The sequence below is a fragment of the Bidens hawaiensis genome, unplaced genomic scaffold, assembly GCF_021521415.1.
Source record: "Bidens hawaiensis isolate Kalapana, Puna unplaced genomic scaffold, B.hawaiensis_p1.1 tig00040055_1, whole genome shotgun sequence".
Taxonomy (NCBI): Eukaryota; Viridiplantae; Streptophyta; class Magnoliopsida; order Asterales; family Asteraceae; genus Bidens; species Bidens hawaiensis.
The window spans coordinates 90,228-105,665 of NW_027497056.1; positions in this window are offsets into that span (position 1 = coordinate 90,228).

A 15,438-nucleotide genomic window follows, 5' to 3' on the forward strand; every position below is an offset into this window, starting at 1 on the left:
CCGGTAAACGATCAAACCAAACCCTAGCAGCCCCCACCAGCGTCATTTGAAACATGTAACACCACGTGGGTTCCGTCCAGTTGCTGACGGTTGCCCCTGCTATGAACCTGTTCAAATGGTCGTCTGGGTCGGACATACCATCATAAGTGCCTATGTTGGGCATTTGTTTGGCACTTTTTGGGGCAATTGCTTCCGCAATGTCCCTTGCAAATTTGGACGTTCCCGCATTTGCAACGTTCGGTCTGAACGTTTTGGAGAAGTCTCGTGAACTTCCACCTGTGCTTTTTGGTTTGAAGGCTTGTCCAAAATGCCTTCTCGGTTGGGAGTCCGTTTCCTTACGCTTCCCTTTTGCCCTATGGCGAGGGTTCGCGTCGGAGTCGGATTCCTCCGAGTCATTGTCCAAGTATTCGAATTCGTCGGCCTGTTGGACGGAACGCAAGCGTTCGTCCAACTCAGCTTGGAATTCCTTTTGTCGTGCCTCCGCCCATGCCTTAACTTCATCGAGAGTTTGGCGGGGGAGTCTTGTTCGTTTTTTAAACTGGGTATCGGTGAATCCCAGTGGGCGATTATTTAGTGCACTTGCCCCAGCTTGGGTAACTGGGGTAGTGTTCGTAAAATTTACTTCACTTGCCCCGGCTTGGGTAACCGGGGTAGTGTTTGTAAAAACTGTGTTGCCTGTATTCCCTCCAGTAGCTGGGGTTGTGGTTACCGGAGTTTCTTTAACCATCTTTCTAGAAGTTTGAAAAAACTGGAGAAAAATGAAGTTCTAGCTTTATGCACGGATGGCGCCAATGAAGAAACACTAACCAGACCCCGGGCAGATTACTGGTAACCTGGGGGTTGGAGAGCTGTTTCCCACGAGGGGTTAGACCCTTGGAAGATGGTTCTTCTGATAACCTGCAAAACAGACACCGTGAGCTCGTCACTGAGAAGGGGGGGGTTCCTCCTTGTGACCACCCTCCGGCGTGAGAATCAGACTAGATTGCTCTTTAAATATAAAAGTATATTAAGAGATTGCTAGAGCAGATATCAGGTATACATTATAAGATAAGATGTTCTTAGATGATCATACCATTGGGGTATTTATGGCCGAAGGTAGGTTTCCAAGGGGTTTAGCCGGCCCAACACGCTACCAACTGTAACCTATGCACGTGCCTTGCCTGTGAGTGGTGGATAGGTAGCGGCTGACACAGAGCAGGCGTGTCGTGCACTCTTCCTCTTCTGCCAACTACAGGCTAGGCACGTGGTATGGCAGGAGTTGGTGGGTAGGCGGCGGCTATTGGTCACAGTGCTGTGGCGTGCTGTCTGCCATGCTGCTGTCAGTGAGCTGTCGCATTCTCGGTCAGATCTTTTGTCTGTACCTCGTCAGGTATCACACAAAAGATCCTCCATCATACGGACTGGCTCATTTAGGCGGGAGTTTTCCCCCTCCCGCCTTTGCTCATTCCTTCAGGTGACACTGGGGAGAGTTAAGTGCCTTGTGCGTGTAGCCATGCTGCGCGGGTGGCCTTCCCTAATGGCTTGTATCCGAGGCTGCGGGGACAGGCGGAGTCCTTCACCATTGGGAGGCATTTCCTGCGGGACCAGCTTGCGTACTGCGTGTAAGGACGTTACGTCTCTGAGCATGGTTGGTCCTGCGGATCCAGTTGGTCTCTGCGCAGACGTCCCTGTTTAAGGTGAGTCTTGCGGGTCCAACTGGGCTCTGCTGGGACCTACCTCTTCAGACTGTGAGTGAATGTGATTCAATATGATTGAATGTGATATGCACGAGCATGTGATATGCGCCGCGCGCTGATGCGCTGCGCGCATATGTGATGCGCGAGCATATGTGTGCCTGGGCAGATGTGATACACACGGGCATGTGATATGCGCCGCGCGCTGATGCGCCGCGCGAGCATATGTGTGCCTGGGCATGTTTTGTATGCGCCATGCGCATAGGTTTTGGCTTTGTGCCTTCATAATGTCTTTATCTTGTGGGTTGACCCGCCTTGCTCGGTGTTGAGGCGGGTACATACCTCTTCAAGCCCCCCCAGTCTAATGTGTGTCTTATCTCGCGCGAGCGCGGTAAGATGGATATTAGACTTACTGATTTTTGCCTTTTAATGGGGTTTTGTCGTTTTCCTGGTTGCTTCCATCGTTGCGCGAAGTTCTATCCATTTGGTTGAAAACGAAGGGTCCAAACACGTGGTTAGTTGGTGGTGACGTGCGCCGTAAACGTGTCAGACGTTTCGTGTGCTCGAGGTGCTACAGTTGCCTTTCATGTCCCCTCACACAGCTGTCCTGAACACGTGTCGCGCTCGCATTGGTTAGCACCTGCGAGTGGGGGCGCGTCTCTGTTCCGTGGCAGGTCGGTTACAATTTTATGTCCCCTCAACAGTGTTAGGGACACGTGTCGCGCCCTCGTTGGCTTGCACCCGCGAGTGGGGGCGCGTGAAATCCGATCAGCTGCCACATTTCTCTCTCCTGGGCCTATAAAAGGACGCCCTTAGGAAATTTTTGATCTTCATCTTCATTGTTGATAATTTTCGAGTTTCTGCCTTTCATATTCTGAATTGAGTGTTTTCATCTTTTCGATTTCTCGATTATCTGCTGCTGCAGTTGTATGTCTGATAGTTCAGACTCGTCTAGCCCCTCAATCACCTCTGTTGCCTCTCGAAGACGCCGTGTGAAATCTGTGGTGATGTCGACATTGAAGCAAAAGGGGAAAGGGAAGAGGGTTGTTGAGACCACATCGGAGGAAGTAGGGAGGACCAAGGCCACCAAAAGGTGGAATGAAATCCTCTGCAAATTGAAGCAGGCCGATCTCGACAACCTCATCGCCTCTCAGGGCTTTCCCACCCTGTTTGGCTGCATGTTGCCTAGGTCCGGGCAAACGGCGGCGGACCCGCCTGCCGGCTATATATCCCTATATAGCCACTTTTTCACCCACTGCAACCTTCGTCTCCCGATGACAAGGTTTGTGGGTGCACTGCTGAAGTTCTATGGGATTCATATATCCCAAGTCCATCCGTTTGGACTCGTGCGCGTGACTCACTTTGAGTTCATGTGCAAATCCCAGCGCGAGGAACCCACTCCTCGGCGCTTTCAATATTTTTACAAGCCCAAGATCCAGGACAATTGGATCTCTTTCATTCCTCGCAGTCAGAAGGTGAAGTGCTCCACTGTTTCATTCAAGAGCCTTCATGACTGGTCTGAGAGGTTCTTTTACATTAGGGCTGGTGTGATACCCATCCGTATGACCATGCGCTCTATCTCTTCTGCGCCTGCGGATGAGGGTGTCCTCAAGAACCCAACTGGCGCCTGGGTTAAGAAACTGACCGCCGAACCATCCCCCGCGAAGAAAATTTGCGAGGAGGCGCTGGTGGGGGTCGGCATGAGTAAGCTATGGGCCGACAGCGCGCTTGAGCCCGTTATCCAAGTCGACGGGTTGTGTAAGTTTATTTCATTGCTTTATTTATTTTTTCTGCGCGAACATAATTATTTTGCTGATATCACTTGACTTGTTTTTGCGCAGTCACCAAGGATTATGTCCTTGCCGCTTATGATGAACAAGTGGAGGGTGGCTCCGTCGCGCTTGGCGCTGGGGAAGTTGGTTTCCCAGATCGCTTCGATGACATGTTCATCCCAGTGGATCTGGAATTTGACTTTGACAGTGACGCGCCTGGTAAGCCTTCGCACTTATGCTCATTCCTTTAGAATACCCAAGTTTATTAACAGTTCTGTTGGTTGTTTTTGTAGATGCGCTTGAAAACTACGAGCTAGAGCTCGCGGAATAGGAGGAGGAGGAAGAGGAGGCGCCCCTACTAAAGCGCAAAGCTAAGGGGAAATCTGGCGCAGGGGCCAGTAAGAAACAGAAGAAAGATGACACCCCTGTCGCTCATCCCCATGCTCAAACGAAGGGACCTAAGGAAACCCAGGTGTTTACCACAAAGGTTTCTTTAGCTTCCCTTCCTGTGAGAGTGGGCAGACCTCCTGTCCACTTGAGGTATGGTGGCGTCGCCTCCTCCTTTCGCGCGGCTGAAGAGAGAAGCAGTGCCGCGCCTGCAACAGGTATACTTTATTTATCTTCATCTGGCTGAATTGTTATTAAACCTTTCCTCCTTGAATGTTTGCAGAACCGGCGACGGTAGCAGATGAGCCACAGGCGCCACAAGGTGCTGAGGCTGCGCCGGGGGCTGCTTCGGAGTCCCCTGTTCTACCCTCTGAAAAGGGTAGAATGAATTTTATGGCGATGTTCGCCGCGCGAACAGAATTGCGCCAAGGTATGTTTTGCACACTTGTCTTCTTTATTTTTCTTTTGGATTCAGTCATAAACCATTTTTCCTTGTTGATTTGTTCATAGGAGTTGTAGCTGGCGTACAAGTTGCTGGCGACACTCCTGGCGCCGTTGGCGGCGCCGCTGGTTCTGGTCCTGCTCCTGCTAGTGCTGATTCTCCCCTTATTGGGGTTACAAAAGAGCAGGAAGCCGTATTGCGCGCCGAACTGGCGGCGTCGAAACCTCCCTCGCCTCCTCCTACCCGCAGCCCTCTCCGCGAGGCTGGTTTGGAGCCCCCCAGGTCGCAGGAGAAGAGGCCTATTCAAGAAGATGAGGAGGATGAGGGGGCTCAAGCTGAGGACTCCTTGGGAGACCGCGCCAGCCCTGCGATGCCACAAGCCTTCGCAGCGCATACTTCTGGTGGGGCTGGCGCTGACTTTTCTGCTTCATCCCCGCAGGTATGTTTTAATTTGTTGCTCCGCTGCGCGTACCTCCATATAAGTATGTTTTATGACTTAGATCATTTCTTGTGTTTTGTAGGAAGGTGACCACGTTTATCGCCCGAGATGGAATATTAATGAAGAAAGTTCCTTCCAATCCATGGGCGTATGCGAGGACTTCTGGGCTCATGCCGTGCCTCCTACTGAAAGGAGGTATCAGGAGGAGCGCACTCGCGCTGACTTGCTCAACGATCACATTTTCGCTGGGTCAGCTTTCTTTGCTGCCTCCCAAGAGCTTCATCGCGATTATATTAAAGTACGCGATGCTCTTGTGGCAGCCCAGCAAGAGACTAAGGTGGCTGCCTGGAACCTTTCTGATGCTCGCGCACGAGCCGAGAAACTCCAGGCGGAGCTCAGCGAAAATAGAGCAAGTGCCAACACCGCCTATATTAAGCGCGGGCATGAGCTCCAAGCTGCGCGGGAGAAGCAGCAGTTGGCGGAGGCCGAAGTTGCCAAGTACGCGCGTAGAGTGCGTGTCTTGGAACAGCAGGCTGAGGCGCGTGACCAAGATATCGTCCAGAGTATCACTGAAAAATCATCACTGGAGAGCGAGGTTGCGCGCCTGAAGAGGGAGTTGGCGGCCGCGCAGGCCGATAGAGATGAGGCCTTGGCGACGGCGGCGTCCAGCCAGGAAGCACTTGGTGCTGCGCAGGCAGAGAATGAAAAAATCTTGGCGGCAGCAGCGTCTGATAAGGAGGAGCTACAAAAGACTAAGGAAACTGTTGAGTTATTAAACTCCCAGGTTCCTGTCCTCGAGACGTCTGTTGCTGGCCTCGCGCAGGATCGCCAATGGCTGGTGTCTCAGGGCATAACTCGCTGCGCTTTGGCGATGAAATATTCCGCCGAGTTTCAGGCCCTTGTGATGGACTGCAATGCCGCCGCGCGCTTGGTGGGCCGAGCTGAAGGGTTTACGGATGGGTATGACTATGGCATGTTGAAGAAGAACCCATCCGAGTACCCTTACAAGAGCGACGCGGCCTGCGCGGACATGGCCGCGGTGGGGGAAAAGTACATGAATACTCCCATCCCCATCCTTATGCAGGTACCTTGACCTTAATGAGTTTTACTTGACTAATTTTTCCAAGTGTTTTGTACTCAATACTTTTCTAATGATTTTGCAGATAGCTGCGCTTGCTGACCAGCCCGACCTCGGCGCGCTAAAGAAGTTGCTCGATGAATGCGAGAGGGCTGGTGGCGATGATGGTGGCGCGGGGGATGTTGCCCCTGCCAGCGGCTCTGGCGCTGCGAATAAATCTGCTCCTGCCACCGTCGTGATAGAAGACTCCAATGAGGAGGAAGAACTTGACTATGGTCAGTTCGGAGATGAGGAGCAGGCCGCGTCAGATGCTGCGGGAGATGATGAAGGTGATGAAGTGGGTGACGTCGACGTGGAGACTTGAGAAGCCCTTCATCAAATTTTACATATTTAATTTTTTATACTTGTAATTTGTAACTCATCATACTTGTAAATTTCAATCCAATGGAATGAAACTTGTTTTCTCTTTTTCACATCTTGCGCATTTCCATTCATCTCTTCATGTTTGCTTGTATAGATATAAGATATGCTTGTACGTTAAAATAAGAACAAGGTTGTAAGGAAATTATTCACTTAACCTCTGTTCTATTTTGTTTGTGGTTTCGCAGTATCTTGTTTATGCTGACATGCGCGCTAACTTTTCATTATTTCTTTTTTGCGCGTCGTTGTCGCGCGGTATTTATATGGAAGTATGAGTTTAGCCATTACATGTCAGCGTGTGTTACTCAGATATCCACTATGATTCCGCGCGCGACCTCGACCTGAGACCTTATCATGATATGGCATGTACTTTGCCTTAGTTGTGTTTAAGGATTTTTATGATTAGGCTGCGCGGGCTGTAAGATGGATGTTTGTGAGTGTTTTGAGCTAAGGCTCTTTGTTTTGGGCTAAGGCCCTGACGTTTTTAGAGTTAAGACTCATTAACGTGTTTGAGCTAAGGCTCGTAAGTTTGGGCTAAGGCCCTGGCGTTTTAGAGTTAAGACTCGTTAACGCGTTTGAGCTAAGGCTCGCGCATGTATGTTTTACTTCGCTTTATTTTGCTTTGAAGTCAATATAGTGTTGTCATATTGTTCCAAATTAATAAAGGAAGTGTGAAACATGTATGCAAAGGTAATCGAACAAATATTGAAAGATAGCGCGACAAATATTGAAAGATAGCGCGAATCATCATTCATGATGGCTTAAAAGCCTTGATTACATATTTGAACTTTTTACATGAAGCATTTTCTAAGTTGTGCCGCGTTCCACGCGCGCGGTATCTTTTTTCCATTCAAATCTTTTAAAGTGTACGCGCCTTTCCCCAAATCTTCTGAAATTTGATAAGGTCCCTCCCAATTGGGGGACATTTTTCCTGGGGGTATTGCGCGACTAGCTTCATTGTTTCGAAGGACAAAATCATTTTTCTTGAAGTGGCACTCTTTAACGCGCTGATTATAATATTTTTCCAGCTTTTTCTTGTATCTGGCCTCATTGATGATAGCCGCTTCTTTGCGCCCTTCAAGCAAGTTAAGGTCCAATCTTCTTTCGCGCTCGTTATTAGTTTTGCTCATCATGAGTACCCTATGGGATGGGCATCCAATTTCTGCTGGGATCATGGCCTCTGTCCCATAGGTTAGGCTGAACGGGGATTCGCCATTGCTAGTTTTGCTTAATGTCCTGTGCGCCCACAGGACATTAGGTAACTCTTCGACCCAAGAATGGGATTCTCCCTCCAACCTTTTCTTCAGCCCATTTAGCAAACTTTGATTCGCGCGCTCCACTTGGCCATTCCCCTGAGGGTGGTAGACCGACGTGAAGATTTGGTTGATGTGCAATTCTTTGAGCCAGCTTGATATCTTCCTGTCAGTGAATTGTTTGCCATTGTCGCTCACAATTTCCATAGGAAGGCCAAAACGGCAAATGATGTGGCTCCAGATAAATTGCTTCATCGCCTCAGCTGTGATTTTTGCTAGTGGCTTGGCCTCAACCCATTTTGTGAAATAGTCTATCGCCACTACCAAAAATTTCACTCGCCCTTGCGCTTGCGGCAGGGGCCCCACAATATCAATGGCCCATTTGTGGAAAGGCCATGCGGAGGTCACTGGAATCAAGTTGTTCTTTGGACGCATGGTGTTTGGCGCGTAACTCTGACATGCCTTGCATTTTTGGATTTCTTTTAGCGCATCCAAGTACATGCCTGGCCAATAGTAGCCTGAGCTCATTGCCTTGGCAACCACCATGCGCGGACCAGCGTGTATTCCACAGATTCCTTCATGAATCTCCCTAATCACATAGCTTGCTTCTTCAGCATCCAGGCATTTCATGAGCGGTCCAAGATAAGAGCGCCGATATAATGTACCATCAAGTAGTTCATAGTTCTGCGCCTTGTGTCTTATCTTTCTCGCCTGTGCGCGATCATCCGGTAACGTCCCCTCCTTCAGGAATTCCATTATTGGAGTTATCCAGGATGAAGGGGTTGTATGAATTACAAGGACCGATTGCGTTTGCACTGACGGGTTGCTCATCACTTCCACCCTGACATCTTTGCCAAAGTGATCAAAATTAGTTGATGCCATCTTACTCAACGCGTCAGCTGACTTGTTTTCGCTGCGCGAGATGTGTATGATTCTGAAGAAGTCAAACTGCTCAACGAACTTTTTTGCCTGCTCTAGATATAGAGGCATTGTGTTCTCCTTGGCGTCATATAGGCCGTTGACCTGAGCAGCTACCAAGTAAGAATCAACATGGGCCTCTAGCCTTTTAACTCCAAACTTGCGCGCAATGCGCAGACCAGCCAGCAGGGCTTCATACTCAGCCTCATTGTTGGTACTCTTGAAGTCCAACCTAATAGCATAAGTATATTCATGATTATCAGGGTCCACCAGTTTGAGGCCTGCGCCGGACCCTTCGCTGTTGGAGGCTCCATCAGTGAATAGCCTCCAAACATCTTCTTCATCATTTGCTCGCGGAGGGTCTACCTCGCGCTGAGCTGCTTCAATCTTTCCCTCTGGGATTTCCGTGATGAAATCCGCCAAAACTTGACCCTTTATCGCTGGACGGGGCTTATAAGTGATCGTGTGTTCACCTAATTCCAGCGCCCACTTTGTCAGCCTTCTGGAGAGCGCGGGGCGTCGCAAGACTTGCTGGATGTTGTAACCAGTCAGAACTTCAATAGGATGACCATTGAAGTATCTATGGAGCTTGCGCGACGCGTGTGTTAGTGACAAAACTAACTTTTCCATGATGGAATAGCGCGTCTCAGGGTCTGTGAGCACCCGACTCACATAGTATATTGGCGTTTGGATCCCCTTGCGATCCACCAATAATACTGCGCCGATCGCGCGGTCTCCAGCTGACAGGTACAATGTAAGGGTTTCGCCAGGAAGTGGAGCTGTGAGCGCTGGCAACTTTATGAGACATTCTTTTATCTCAGTGAAAGCTTGCTCAGCCTCAGGCGTCCACTTGAATTGGCTCTTCTTCAAACAGTTCCTCAAGGTGTTAACGAATGGAGTAGATTTGCTGGCGTGGTTCGCTAGGAACCTGTTGATTGACACCAATCTACCATTCAGCTTCTGAACCTCTTTCATGGTGGATGGTGAAGGCATGTCAAGGATGGCTTCCACCTTTTCAGGGTTCACCTTGAAACCATCCTTAGTGACCATTACACCAAGAAATTTCCCCTCTTCTGCGCCGAAAGTACATTTGCTCGGGTTGAGCTTCATGTTAACTTCCGTTAGGCGCTGAAGAGTTTCCTCGATGTCTTTGAGCATTTGTCTCTCCTCCCTGCTCTTGATCACCAAATCATCAACGTAGACTTCTAGATTTCTTCTGATTTGTTCACTGAAAACCGAATCCATAAGTCTCTGATAGGTTGCGCCCGCATTCTTTAAACCAAAGGGCATTTTTGTGTAACAAAAAACACCCTTGTCGGTTCTGAAGACAGTCTTGTCTTCATCCTGTGGTGCCATTTGAATCTGGTGATAGCCTTTGTAGGCATCCAGGAAACATTTGAGCTTGAATGGCGCCACGGAGTCCACCTTTGCGTCGATGTTTGGGAGGGGGTAACAGTCTTTCGGACATGCTTTGTTGAGGTCCTTGAAGTCAATACACATTCTCCATGACCCGTTGCTTTTCTTTACCATCACAGGATTGGCTACCCATGTCTGGTATCGGATCGGGCGGATGATGTTTGCGCGCAACAGGTCCTCCACTTGCTCATTCATGGCCTTCGCCTTTTCATCCCCCATGATTCTCTTTTTCTGAGCAATTGGCTCCACCGACTTGAACGTGTTAAGAGAATGTTGCGCCAAGTCTCGCGGGACCCCCGTCATATCGGAGTGTTGCCACGCGAAAACCGACGTGTATTTTGTGAGCAACTTTTTCATTCTCAATCTCGTTTCGTCTGAAATGGTAGCGCCAATTGTGACCGTTTGCTCTGGGAATTTTGGGTTTAAAATCCACTTCTCTGGCGCATTGTCAGCCATTGGAAGTTTCATTCTCCCTTCCCGCGGCGTGCTTGTCACTGCGCACAAATAATCGCGGTAAACAAATGTTACGCCTGTTGGTGTAGGGAACCCCAATGCGCCGTGCGCTGGCGACGGTACAGCATTAAATTGGGCAATCGTTCCCCTACCCAGGATCATATTGTGGCATGACGTGGTGGGCAAGACCAAGAATTTGACAACTTCGGCTCGCTTGTGCTCATCATCCCCCATAGTTAGTTCAAACTGAATCTGGCCTAGGGGATGTATGATTTCATTTGAGACACCACAGATTGGTGCGTTCACAATTTCGAGCCGCGCTTGGTCTGCCGGGTCTAACTTTCTGAAACACTGCTCATACATAATGTCAGATTCGCTTCCAGTGTCCACCAGGACCTTTGACACTTCGTAATGAGCAATGTGTGTGGTGATTACGAGAGGACTGCTTATTGAAGGGCCTCCCCTGATGTGACATCTGCCCCGATCCGACCCGACCCAGGTACCCGTTTCCCTTATCCGAACTCTTTCTTTTATGATTTAATATTTATTTATACTTATATTTTACTTTTAATAATAATAATAATGTTTTCCTTCCCGCCTCTTTCTCTCTCTTTCTTTCCGCCGTCCCGTCCCTCTCCTTCTCTCTTTCCGCCTTCTTTTCCCTCTTGTCGCCGTCCCGCCCTTACGCCTTGTTTCCCTCTTTTTCTTCTAACTCTTTGCTTGTCCTTTGTTCCTTCCCGCCTAAGGTTGTCTGCGCAGCTCCACGCGCCAGACTCCCTTACAAGGAATCCTGCGTGAAGACCACCTGTTTCAGCGATACGCGAGACGAACTCTTCTCGCAGCGCGTTAAGAATTGTAATTCTTCTCGCAGTGCGCGAAGGACGGAAGTTCTTCCCGCGACGCGCTAAGGATTTGTAGTTCTTCTCGCAGCGCGCTAAGAATCGTAGTTCATCCCTCGACGCGCGAAGAATTATAGTTCTTCCCGCGGCGCGCTAGGAATTTTAGTTCCTCCCGCGGCGCGCTAAGAAATGTGATTCTTCCCGCGGCGCGCTTAGAAATGTAGTTCTTTCCGCGACGCGTTAAGGATAGTTCTGTCTGCCTTCGCGCTCGCGCTCTCTTGACCTTCTGTGTCTGCCTTCGCGCCTTAGCCTTCTCGCGCTGAATCCTTCGAGTTTTCTTCTGTTTAAATCTAGCCGTTTGCTTTTGTGTTGTCTTATCTTTTGAGCTGTTGACCTAATCTGCTTTATGTCTGAAAAGTTACTTTCGGCGCAGCATGCGCACCAACCCCATTGGTTGACAGAAAAAGTGACTGACATTATCTTTTGAGATCTGCTTTTGCCATGCTTGACCTGTACCTTTATCTGACCCTCCCATGCCTTTTTACTGTTCCCTGTCAGCTTTATCTTGCCCCCTGCAGCTGCCATATCTTTCCATATCTTTTGCTTTTGGAATCTTTTGCTTTTTGAGATCTTTTCCCCTTTTTCTAGGGATTGTGTTCCCTAGGGTTTTCCTATAAATAATAGTATTATTTTTCCTAACACATCACACACAAACACTTAATCTCTCCTGCTCTCTTGCTCCTTGCTCTCTCTGCCGTCTTCCTCTCTGCCTCCGTCTTCCTCCCTGTTCTGCCCTGCTTTTCCGGTAATATATATTATATATAATAATTTACTTATTAATTATGCTAACTTATAATCAAGACTTGAAACAAATCATTAAAACAATAATCTTATTTATAGGTTAACTTGTGCTTGTTTAAAGTTGGTTCTTGCTTTATCTTACACCGCATCGTTTATCAAGTGAGTAATCTCGTACCTAATCCCTTTTTGCTTTTAATGTTTTGGGATGTTCATGTGTTCATACAAACTTAGAGTCTTAAACTTGTTTATGAACTTTAGTCGCGCAGTATCCCATGTGTTGAGGACGTAGACTTGGCTGTTTATTTGTATGTGTGGATCATTAACCGTCTTGTCGGTCTATTCCGCAGTTTTCATGGTACCATTAGATGAACACGGGAGAACTATCGTTTATGATTTTCTCTTTTGTTTACACATGCACAGTTAGTCTTGTTTGTGAGCTCAATTGTGAGCACTGGCAGTCTTATGAATCTTAGAGTTGGTCCCGATCAGATTACACCCTTGTTGAAAACCAGACATACACATGTTGCGCGCAGATTTTATTGTTATCTATGTATTGTATTAAACTTGATTTCTCACCAACACGCAAGTGTTTGACGTTTATTTTAACACATGTTCAGGTTTGCAGTAGCTGTTTTGGAGCTTGTGGACACATAGGAAGTTTTCTTTATTTTGGACCTAGATTAAAATGTATCAAGACAAGTTATTGCTGTTCGAATATTATGATTTATAATATATTGATTTATGATGATTTATGTTATCTACTTTTACCCTGCGCGTGCGCGAATGAATGTATTTATTAAATATTGACACCCAATAGTGTCACGAGTAATGAAACAATATGTGGCGCCCCGATGTATAATCCGCCTTTGGTCGGGGTGTTACACCTGATTCTTGGGAAGATGACTTGCTGCTCGCGCCAATCTCCGTGGATTTGCGCGCTTCTCTTTTTTGACGTCTGCCCTTGTCGTCCCCCCTCAGCCACACAGATTCTTTTGTATTTCTTGCTGGCAGAGGCTCCTTCCGGTTGCTCATCTTCTATTCTTTGGTTTTTTACCAAGTGAGCCAGCCTGCCTGACTTTACATCCTTCTCGATCGCATCCTTTAAATGATGGCATGCGTCGGTGTTGTGGCCCGGGGACCTGTGAAATTCACAATATTTGCCACTGTTTTGCGGTCCCTTGTAGTGTAGTTGCTTGGGGGGCTTGAATTGGACATTCTCAGTACTTAACACCTGTGAAGGTGTTTTAGTGAGGGGCGTCCATATTCTTGGCAGAGGTCTGCTAGGATCTCTGCCGCCCTCCCTCTTGTCACCCTCCCCGCGATTACGAACTTCTTTTTGGGGCTGGGGTGAGGTTGGTTGCGCTTGTTTTTCCGCGGAAGAAAAACTTGTTGGCTGCAACCTGGACCATACAGAGTTCTGTTTGGCCCTCTTCTCTTTGCTGCGCGGTGATTCTGCCTGATGCGCTCTTTCTCTTGCCCTATCTTGGGCAATCTGTTTCTCATTTCTCGCGAAAACTCGCGATGCCTCCATTAACTTGGCCCACGTGGTGGGCATACCATCTTTGCTTACGAGAGCCCGGCGGAGTTGATCACTGCGCGCGCCTTGTATAAAGGCCACGCGCAGGAGCTGCTCAGTTATACCCCCGATTGCCAGGGATTCCTGATTGAAACGAGTGATGTAATCTTCAATCGTTTCATCATTCCTGCGTATGCAGTGCATGATGTCATCAGGATCGCGCGTGTGCCTGCGCTGCTGTACGAAGTGGGCTTGGAACTTTTCTAATAGTTCCTCGAACCCATCAATTTGCCCTGTCGGCAAGCTCTCGAACCATACCCGCGCTGCGCCCGTGAGGCAGCGAGCAAACATATGACACCATGTTGGCATCGTCCAGCTCTCTAGGTTTCCCGTGTTATAGAAACCTTGCAAAAAGTCATCTGGATCTGTTGTGCCATCATATTTGCCCAGACCACTTGGCATCTTTGTCTTGTGCTGGATGGGAGCCTGCGCGATGCGCGCAGTAAACTTTGAGTGTTTTACCAGGATGGCTGGTCTGTAGGGCGTGGTTACGTCCACTTGCCCTCTGACCGGTGGGCTGTACGGCATGTGCAGATCCAGATCTGCTCTGGCTCCAGGCGCCATGTTCACAGGCGCGCGGAGCTGTGAGCCTCCTGCATGAGTATCCCGTGTCTTCCTCATGCTATGCACTTCTTCATCACTGAACTCAGTGTGTGCAGTGTGAACAGAATGCCCTTCTTCCGGCGCGCGCGGCCTCTTTGTAGTCTGCTTATCAAAAGCTTGCCTTTGTGTTTGGTCGACTAGCTTCTTCTGCTTGACCATTTCGTTGTACTTTTCAATCAGACGCCGCTGCTCGTTTATGAGCCATTCATTCGGATCATTTGCTTCATCTTCTGGACCCATTGGTCCTTTCAGCTTCGCGCCGGCCATATTTTGTAACGTGAGATCGTCTGGAGGAGTTTCAGTCTGGCCGTGAGGGGTTGTGACGAAGGGACGGTTGCTGGTGGTACGCGTAGAATCACGCGGAACCCTCAGAACCTGTTGTCCGTCGTTAACACCCTCAAGTTCAATATCCTCCAGAGCTTGATCAACGTTACGAACTCCAGAAACCATGGTGATTGATTTTTTTTTTTTTTTTTATAGATCTGATGAGATCTGATTGCCGTTTGTAACAGTGGATGGCGCCAATGAAGAAACGTGGATCTACTCACTGGTAGCATATCTACTTTCCTCGGGTGTGATTATACTATTTCACCGATGGTTCTTCTGGATCAGTGTTCTTCCACCTACAAAATGAACAGCGCCGTTACTTACCCCTCAGAAAGGGACAGAGGGGTCCTCTTTGGGGTAACCCTCCGGCGTGAGAATCAGTATATTTGTGGAGAAGATAATAATGTGTGTAGGAGAATCTCCAGAGTATTGCTGAATAGCTGAATACCCTTTTGATTGTGAGACTGTCTGTTTGTATGTAACTGACTGTGAGTGAATGTGATTCAATATGATTGAATGTGTTATCCCTGCTTGTAACTGTCAATGATTGAGTATGAATGTGTCATCAAAGTGGAGTTGATGCTGTATTTATAGTGCTAGGGTTACCACCGGTTGGGCTCAACCTCGTTGGCTTCCTCCAATCGCACTGCGCCACGTGTCCTCTGGGACACCTGGCGCTTTCTCGTTGGTTGTAATCGCGTGGTAACACATGTGTCATGCTGAGTTGTCGACCTTTCATTTGGCAGCTATCAACATCAGCATATTCTTTCTCCTTAAAAAGATGCCTTCTGGAAGGTTGTCTGATGTGCACAATCAAGGTTGCCCTAATCCTGATTTGGATAAGGACGAGGTTGATTATGTGCACGTATGATATGCGCTCACCCTGAGGATGCGCGGGGTCTTCTCTTTATTCTCACGCGCAGATATTTCATGCGCAGATGTGATATGCACGAGCATGTGATATATGCACGAGCATGTGATATGCGCCGCGCGCTGATGCGCTGCGCGCATATGTGATGCGCGAGCATATGTGTGCCTGGG